Source organism: Elephantulus edwardii, unplaced genomic scaffold (genome assembly GCF_000299155.1).
Source record: "Elephantulus edwardii isolate Elephantulus edwardi_28Jun2011 unplaced genomic scaffold, EleEdw1.0 scaffold00005, whole genome shotgun sequence".
In the NCBI taxonomy this organism is placed as follows: Eukaryota; Metazoa; Chordata; class Mammalia; order Macroscelidea; family Macroscelididae; genus Elephantulus; species Elephantulus edwardii.
In genome coordinates this window covers 8,354,961-8,365,508 of record NW_006399755.1, presented here as the reverse complement: position 1 = coordinate 8,365,508, position 10,548 = coordinate 8,354,961, and positions in this window count along the sequence as shown.

Sequence of the window (10,548 nt, the reverse complement as noted above, 5' to 3'; positions counted from 1 at the left end):
TTTTTTTTTTAGGAGGTCAATTCTAATATTACTAGTAATAGCCCAGCTCCTTCAGGAATGACTCTATTTTATCAAAACTTGATTTCCTTCAGCAGGGATTGGTCTTTTCTAATAATATGTCCAAAGCAGGGTTTCAGACACATTTTTTCCATTTCAGTTATCATTGAAGGGAGTTCTGGTGCTTAGGGATAAGGAATTGTGCTGCCAACAAAAGGTTTAAACCCACTGGCTCCTCTGTAGGACAAAGATGGGCAGTCTCCTTCCACATGATTTATTGCCTCTGAAAATCCACTAGAGGGTCAGCTATGGGTTGATTGGTTGGTTTCAACTCAACAGCAAACAACAACAACAAGAAGTCATCACTGATATTCACCAACATATTAAAAAATTCAGTTATATTCCAGTTTGACTTTGTTAGTCATAATTAACACTGAACCAAGTCAAACTGATTTGAGCTTGTTTTTTACTCTCTGATCTCAAATCTATATTCTACAAATGTAGTACTTTCATCTGAAGAAAGAATTACATGGCGTACTTTAAATAGAAGAAATATGGTAACCAAGTTAGTTTCTTATATTGCAGATAGTACTGTATTTTTATATTATATTTTCTTCATGCCAAGATCCTGAAATTAGTTTTGAGATTGGCAATATTAAGCTACTTCTTCCTACATCTTAGTGACAACGACTTTTTAATTAGTTGTTAAACTAATTAATTAGTTGAACAATCACATTAAAATATTTCAATATTAAACATATGATGTAAAACATATTCTTTTAAATTGCGTTTTTCAAAAATATATTATTCTCACTATGGCACTGAGACACTTTAAAATAGTATTGGGATAAAACCCACTCACATACTGTATAAATATTGAGGATTTGAAATACTTTTTAGTTGGAAATATTCAACTTAACACAATAAAATACACTGAAAACAAACTTAATTTTGTTGTGCATGATGTTTAACTGTAAACATTTAATAGTCATGTAAAACTGTTAAGAATTTATTCACAAAACACTAGAAATACTAAATATATTATGATATCTAATACTTCAATACATAGAGAAAAGCATAATAAAATATTTAATATTTACTCTAGTTCTAAGCTAAAAAAAATATATGTTGATGTTGTTAGATGCTGTCAAGTCACTGGGAGTCATAGCAACCTTATGTACAACAGCTCTGAAGTCTGCCCTGTCCTGAGCCAGTCTCTCTGACTCTGACACACCTACCCCCCATTGCCCTAGTTACTGTCTCAGTCCATCTCATTGGGGGTCTTCCTCTCCTGTGCTGTCCCTCCACCCTTCCGAAAATGATGTCCTTCTCTATGAATTGGTCCCTCCTGGCCACATGCCCAAAGTATGAGACGGAACTTCAAAATCCTAGCCTCCAAGGAGAAACTTGATTTCACTCTCTCCAAGACAGATTTATTTCTTTTCTTGGCAATCCATGGTATGTTCAAGACTTCTCTAGCGCCACAATTCAAAGGCATCAATTCTTCTTCTGTCCTCCTTAGTCATTATTTTTGTTATTGTTGTTGATTACTATCTAGTTGAGCACAACTCACAGTGACCCTATGAACAAAAGACCTGAAGCCTTTTGATACTATTGTTTCTCAAAGTTCATAGACTTTCCAGAGGCATGTTGTTTAGGAAGTGGATGCCACTCCTGCTTCCAATAGTCATTATAGCATTACAGAAAAAAAATTCATTATAAATATAGATTTTTTAAAAAAACACAATTATATAGTTAATTAAGAAAGTATTAATGTGATAAATCAGAAATTTGTGAATTAAAAGAAAGCTCTTTAATATTTTTTTCATTTAAGTTGTCCTTGTTTCACAAGATGAATTTCAAACCTGAGAAAACTCTCATCACTGACCTGAGTAGCTGGTGCACCCAAAAACACCATAGCAATTTTATAGAACTGGGGATAGTAAGAATAATTTCTTCCTGAAATTTAAGAGTACTTTTTTCTCTCACAGCTCTTTGTATACCATCAAAGTTTAAAAAAAAATATTTTTATTAGAGCAAAAGTTTAGAAGTCATATGCCATTAAATCTTGTTAATATAGAATCAATATTAACAGTATAGTCATTTGTTTTCAATTTCACTTTTCCCCATCATTTTGAGATATTGGTGCATCTCAACAACATTATCATTTGAAATGAAAATATTTCCTGAATTGCTTTCCTTTGTTACAGTTCTAGCATTGCTCCTTTTCAGATGTCTTATCATTTCGCAAATGCTTTTTAAATATAATATGGATGTCTTCTTAAATTCAGAACTCCTAAAATTAGGTAACAAGAACATAGATAAACTACTCTTACTATGATATAAATTTCAGTACGTTTTCCTTCAGTGTGGAATTTTTTAATGGGTGTGTTTCCAAATGTATTGTTAAGAGTTCTTAATTTTAACTTCATTTCAGCCTACATACCAAAAACATCACTTATGGTTAATTGTTCAATTTGCATTCTTATTGTAAATTTCTTTTAATGCCTTAAAATTTTCAAAATTAATTTTATATACCCCCACTTGTCATTAGATCAGTCACATTCCACATTATTCCTAGTTAATGTATTACAGATATTTTTAGATGTTAGCAAATTTCCTAACATGGTATATACACAGTTCCATCTTGTTAGACAATCCAGGACAGGATACTTAAATTATTTAAGACACTTTTTTGTGATTGTAACAAAGGTTTACAGAAAGATTGGGTTTTCATTCATTCATCGTTGCATATTTTCTTCCTTTCCCCCTCCCCTAGTCTACTTTGCAATGCACCTCTTATTCCAGATTATTGTCATACATATAAATACCTAATTATACATTCCTTTGGGACAGTTCTTCCCCTCATCTGTTCCATTGCAGTTCATTATCTATCAACTCTTTTCTTTTCTCCACCCATCCCAGTGCTGTCCTATTTTATAGCAGTGGTGTTATGCAGTATTTGTCCTTTTGTGACTGAGATAGTTCACTTAGTATATTGTCTTCTAGGTTCATTCACATTGTACAGTTCACTTAGTATATTGTCTTCTAGGTTCATTCACATTGTACAGTTTTTTACCAGTTCACTGGGGTTCCCCCACCACCAATGCTGTGTAATATTCCATTGGGTGAATATACCACAGTTTTACCATCCATTTGTTTGTTAATGAACACCTGGGCTGCTTCAGTCTCTTTGCTATTATGAATACATGGGCATGTATACATCTGTCTGAGTTGTGACTCTGGTTTCTTTAGGATATATCCTTAGAAGTGGAATTGCTAGGTCAAATAGTATTTCTATTTCCAACTTTTTCAGAAAGTGCCAGACTGCCTTCCATAGTGGTTGTACCATTTTACACTTGCACCAGCAGTGAACAAAAGTTCTGATCTCTCCACAACCTCATCAGCATTTGTTGTTTGCCACCCTGTTGAAGTTTGCTATTGTTGCTGGAATGATTTTACAAAAATTTGGTATACTATGTTGGAATATGAAGTATTTGAACAAGTTCACAGTATTCTTCTAAAGATTCTTCAAGTTCACTATCCTTTATTATATCATTAATAACTAACTAATGTGTGTGTCACACACTTTATCCCAATCTTCTCTTAACAAACCTTGTCACTTTCACCATGCTCTGCATTGGATCATGTCTGCAAGTCAGAGTACAATAAGTCAGTCTTCAAAACTGTCATTTTGTCCTGACATCTGCCATTTGGTTTCACTATCATTTCTGAGCAAGTCAACAAGGTAAGTCTTGTTAGAACCAATTTCAGTGATTACAGAAGAAAACAACTGTAAATCAGTGTAGTACAGCTCTAAGATTTGATGTTATTGTTGTTATGTGCTGTTGAGTTACCTAATTTATGTTGTTGATCAATCTTCTTCCAATCCTGATGTCACATTCTTCTTTATATAGTCTGTTGTTGTTGTTGTGTGCCATCGAGTCACCTGCCACTCATAAAAACCCTGTGTACAACCTCTCTGAAGCCTGCTCTGTCCTGAGCCAGTCTCACTGACTCTGACACACCTTCACTCCCATTGCCCTAGTTACTGTATCAATCCATCTCATTCAAAGTCTTCCTCTCTTGCACTGTCCCACCATCCTTCCTAGAATGATGTCCTTTCCCAAGGATCAGTTGCTCCCAGCCACGTGCTAAAAATATGTGAGACAGAGTTTCAAAATCTTAGCCTCTAAGGAGAAACTTGGTTTCCCCCTCTCCAAGACAGACATATTTGTTTTCTTGGCAGTCCATGGTACGTTCAAGGCTCTTCTCTAACAACACAACTCAAAGGCATCAATTCTTCTTCTTTTATCTTTAGTCATTGTCCAGTTGGTTTTTTTTTAAATGTATGAACCAACCTGCACATAAATTTCTTTCATTCTCAGTGTCAACAAATGTGTCTTATGTGCAAATTGAGTGTTAATTTCTAGACTTGACTAACTCAACATACCAGCAACCTCTCCACTTTCAATGAGGATATTAATTTTTTCTGTAGATTACTACTAATATTGGATCTAAATTTTCAAGGACAAATAAAGTCTTGATTACCTAATATTCTTTGAGTTGACTGAAAAATTTTAATCATTTAAAGCAATAATTTAATTTTGTTGTGTTTTTTAAATTTACTTTTCTTGTTGTGTACCGTCTAATTGTATCTGACTGGCACAGGAGGAGATTGCCCCTCCTTCTCCAGCAGAGCATCTGGTGGATTTGAACCACACACCTTCGGGATTGCAGTACAGCTTCTTTGCCACTAGGCCACCAGAACTCCCAATAATTTAATTTTAAATTTTATATAATTCTGGATATTAATTTACCTCAAACAAAAAGTTGTTCTAAACTCAAAAACTTATTGCTATTTGGCCAGAACTGACTCATAGCTGACCATCCAGAGGGCTTTTGAAGGCAGTAAATGGCACAGGAAGAGATTGCCCATCTTTTTCCCCATAAAGCGGCTGATGGATTCAAACTGCTTATCTTTAGGATGGCATCACCACTCCATACCCTATGCCACCTGAGCTCCCTCAAATAACCATTGTTGTTATGTTGTTAGATGCTGTCATGTTGAGTATGAGTCATTGAGACCCTATGAACATCAGAGCTGAACCTTGCCCTGTTCTGTGCCTTTCTCATGATCTCTGCCACGCTTGAGCTCATTGTTACTGTCCCTGTGTCAGTTCCTTTCATTGACGGTCTTTCCATCCTCCACTGCGCATCCACTTTTCCAAGCATAATATCTTTTTCCAAGGACCAGCCTCTCCAAACTACATGCACAAAGTATGTGGAATGGAGTGTCACGATCATTCCGTCTAAAGAACATCCTGGCTGCACTGTTTCCAAGATATATTTGTTCATTCTCTCAGCTATCTGTGGGATAGTTAGTGTCCTTCTCCAGCCATAACTCAAAGGCATTGATTCTTCCGTAGTTTTTATTCACTGTCCAATTTTCAGATGCATAGCAAGTAATTGCTTGTATCAGGCACATCTTAGTCTTCAAACTGACATCCTTTTTCTTTAGCACTTTGGAGATTCCCTGACTGTAGACTTTCCCAGTACAAGATATTTGATTTCCTAACTGTTGGCACCAATGTTGTTCATTGTGGATCCTAGTAAGATTAAATCATGGCTAGTTTCTAGCTCTTCTCCATTTATCATAACGTTGCCTGTTGACCCCATGGAAGGACTTTTATTTCCTGATGTTGAGATATAATTCACATTGGAGGTTATATAGTCCTTGATCTTTTGTAGTAAATGTTTCACATCCCCTTCACTTTAAGCAAGTAAGGATATGTCTTCTGTATAACACAAGTTATTCATGAGTCTTCCACTGACCCTGACTTCACATTCTTCTTCATAAAGTTTGGCTTCTTGAATGATTTGTTTGGCATAGAGATTAAAGAAGTATAGAGAAAGGCTACAGCTCTGATGTGATGTACACTTTCCTCAGTGACTGGGGTAATTGGGATGGGTGTGTCAGAGGCAATGCGATTGGCACAGGATAGAGCAGGGTTCGACAGCACATAAAAACAACAACAGTGTTCCCTTGCTCTGTTTGGACAACAGCTTCCTGGTCTAGGTCTAGGTTTCTCATTAGCACAATTAAGTGTTCTGGAATTCCTATTCTTCTCAATGTTAGCCATAGTTTTTACAATGCACATAGTCAAATACTTTTGCGTAGTTAATAAAACACAAGTAGATGTCTTTGGTAGTCCTTGCTTAAGCCAAGATCCATCTGAATCAGCAATGATATCTCTGATACCATGGCTTCATCTAAATCCAGCCTGAACCTCTGGCAGTTCTCTGTTGATGTACTGTTCTAGCTAGTTTTAAGTAGTCTCCAGCAAGGTTTTGGTTGCATCTTCTATTAATGATATTGTGTGATAATGTTCACATTTTGTAGGGTCTGTCAATTGGACTGTATTGAGGCAGCTTGCTGGCTGTTGTAATGCTGGGATCTGTGCCACCAATATTTTAATACCAGCCATGATGGGCAAATTTTAGCAGAGTTTTCAGATTAAGACAGACTAAGAAGAAGGATTGGCCACCCACTTCTGAAACAACCAGCATCTGAATAAAACCTCTGAACTAGAGGAAAACTTAGACATAGCAAACAACTATTGTTGTTGTGTACTGTTGGATTGGAACCAAACCATAGCAGACTCTCCAGTGGGCTTATAGAAACAGTAAATCATATGAGAGGAGATTGCCTGTTTTTCTCCTGCAGCTAGTGGATTTGAACCCTGTGTCTTTGTGTTGGCAGCACAATTCTTTACCACTAAGTTATCAGAGCAGTAACAAATTCAGCACATGTACTTAAAATTGTTTATCTAATTTCACCTTCTGGCATTTGTGTATTATTTTTCTTATTTAGACCACTCTTTAATCTTCTTTGACTTTTTAAAAATACTATATTGTATTTTTCTGCATAAAGATGGTTTAGGAGCCTCCCTAAATTTGCCTGATCTCCAACCTTAACTGTTGTAAATTTTACATAGATTTTTATTTCAATTTTTTTTTGTTTTTGAAAAATTCTTGTATCGATTTTCTCTACTTTCTTACATATCAGAATTCAAGGAGTAAGAGGTAATATTAACATTAGCTTGTGTTGGACTGGTAACAAAAAACATCAATGGCTTAAATCCACCAGATGATCTGTGGGATCAAGATGAGGGAGCCTAGTGGGAGAGAGGCCTGCCTGTGAGCACATCTGAGAGAGAAAAAGCTATCTTGACTGAAGTATTGTATCCTGAGTATTTCTGACGTGATTTGTAGCCTCTTCCTTGCTTAATAAACCCCCAAATTAGGAAAAAATTACAGTCTTGGAAACCCAACAGAGTTGAAATTGACTTGTTGACGGTGGATTTTGTTGTTGTATTATATTGCAGCTGGATAGGTCTTGGACTTTAATGACAGAAAGACAACAGAATGCATAAACACATGACTCAGAGCCAGTATATATGAAAATAGTTCTAGCCATGTATCTTCAGTATATTAGAAAAACTAGGGTAATAGAGTAACTTTTTCTATTCTAAATCTCACTATACAACATTTGCATATATTAATCCAATACCTTTTGAAGAAAAAAAACCTCACTTCACACTGAAATCATCAGTTTGTTTTTATTTTTACAAATGATGTTACATCACAATTGAAGTATTAATTTTCTTCCCAACAGTTTTCAGTGTTTGTTAATATTTTGATTTATGAGGTAAATATAAAATTCAAAAAGAGAAGAACAATATGTGATAGTAAGCCCAAAATGAGACTCAACATAAGAATAGAATCATCAAAAACTTATACTCTATTTTCAGTTACTTGAAGGAAAGAAAAAAAATCACACAAAAAATATGAACATGAGATTATTTGAAATGTTGACACTCACCAGACAAATTTCTGTTCACATGAAATTTTGTTCAGAACTTGACGTGGTTGAACAACTCTTTTGGCTTTCTGACTGTGAGTATTCTCAATCACTGAGTATTGCTCACATCTTCAGGAGGCACACACAGCTCATATTACTGAGAGGTCAAGCACAGAGCGGAAATAGTAAACTCTGGCTGGCCTGTGAATCGTCTAGTGTAACAGCGGTCATCACCTGTAGTTAAAGCCGCACAGCATTGCTTGCTGAAGCAATGAACCCTGTGTTCACCAGCCAACAGCCAGAGAAGCATTTCACTTACCAGGGTGCCAGATGTAAATAAAACATAAATAGTTCAATGATCTTGCTTGCAACTTCAAAATAATCATTGAATGAAAAATGGTAGAATGAAAATATAATGCCTTTCTCTTTCCGTTTAGGTTCAGAAAAACATTTTTTATTTATTTTAGCAGTTAAATTGATGTATATTCGCTGTGTATATTCTTCAACAACAAAATAAATACAAATTTTAGAAAGTTAAATGTCAACTACAAACTAGGGGGAAGATTTCAAAATTGATTACATACAAACATTTTCGCCCTTTTTAGATAATACTTACAAATCAATCTTTTATATTTGAGATTTTCTAAAATTTTGCTTATTTTTGCCTTTTTTAAAACCTGTTATAATTTTATTTTTAAAGTTCAAAGCTGTACATTTTTCCCCTCCACCACCCACCCCATAATGTATCCCTGTTCCTGATTGTTCTCATACATGTAATGCCTAATCATGTATCCATTTTGGACAGTTCTTCCCCTCGTCTGTTCTAATGTTTATTATCTATCCAATTTTTCCCCTTTCTCTCCTCAACCTAACCGCATCCCCTTGTCTGTCCTATTTTATAACAGCAGTATTATGCAATATTTGTCTTTTTGTGACTGAGATTATTTCACTTAGCATAATGTCCTCAAGGCTCTTCATATTGTGTGATTTTTATTTAATGTTTAATTTTTTTTCATTGTACATTTTATCCTCCCCCGACCCCAACCCCGACCCCTATCCCCAGTCCACCCCTTGTTCCAGATTGTTCTCATATATGTAATGCCTAATCATATATTCCTTTCAGCAGTTCTTCCCCTCATCTGATCTAATGCAGTGTTCATCATCTATCCACTCTTTTCCCATTCTCTCCCAAACTCCCTCATATCTGTCCTATGTCAAGTTTAATGCAGTATTTGTCCTTTTGTGACTAAGATATTTCACTCAACATAATGTCCTCCAGGGTCACCCATGTTGTATAATGTTTTATAAGTTCATTGTTTTTCAGTGCTTCATAATATTCCATTGTGTGAATGTAGTATAGTTTTTCTATCAATTTGTTTGTTGATGGGCGCTTGGATTGCTTCCATTGCCTTGTTATTGTGGATAATGTAGCAATAAACATGGGTGTGCATACATATGTTTGAGTCATGGCTCTGGTTTCTTTAAGGTATTTTCCCAGTAGTGGAATTGCTGGATCAAAGGGTATTTTTATTTCCAACTCTGAAAAAGTGCCAGACTGCCTTCCAAAGTGGCTGTACCATTTTACATTCCCACCAGCAGTAAATAAAAATTCCAATCACTCTACAACTTTGCCAACATGTGTTGTTTGCTGCACTGTTGAACTTGCTATTCTTACTGGGGTGAGATGATATCTCATAGTCATTTTTATTTGCATCTCTCTGATAGCTAGAGATTTTGAATATTTCTTAATGTTTGTCTTCTTTGGTGAAATATCTATTCAGATCTTGTGCCAAATTTGTGATTGGATTGTTTTACCTTATTCTTGTTGAGGTGCTGGAGTTTTCTACAAATTTTAGATGTAAGTCCCTTATCAGATATGCCATAGTTAAATATGTTTTCCCAGTTTGTGTGTTTCCTCTTAGCCTGTTGAAGTTTTCTGATGTGCTTAGGGATTTGATTATTAGCAGGTCCCATTCATCTGTTTTATTCTTCCCTGGTTGTAGGTATTTTTTATTCAGGTTTGCATTCCACTTTGAGAAAGTATTTGGTTTATCCAATTCCTTTTTTTTTTTTTTTTTTTTTTAGTTCCAGGCCCATTTAAAGCCCTGATCCAAAGTAACCTAAATGAAGTCTTAACACTCTCACTTCTAGGGAGCATTCTGGCTTTACTTCTTCCAGAACAGATTTAGTCAATCTCCCAGCTGTTGTTAAGTTCCATCATTGTCAACTACAACTCATAGAAACCCTATGAATTATAGATAAAAACCTTGCCATATCCTGTGCTGTGCTTAAACCTACTGTTGGAGTCACTGTGTCAATCCATCTAACTGAAGATCTTCCTCTGACTCTTCACCTTTCCCAGCATGATGTCTTTTTCCAAGGACTGAACCCCTCCTGACAACATGCCCAAAGTTTTGAGATGAAGTTTCACCATCCTCACCTCTAAGGAACAACTTGGTTGCTTTAAAAAGAGGACAGGCTGCATGAAAATGGTCGAGTCTGACTTCTACTAACTCCACAAAGGGGGACTGTCCCCGTCAACAACATCCACAGTACAGAACTAAGTCCTCTAAGGTCAGATATGGTCTTTCATGATTGTGTTCCTACTTCTACTAATTCCAACATCAGTCATACTGTGCTGAGTCTGAAATTCATTATAATGACTCTTGTTGTTGTTGTTATGTGCC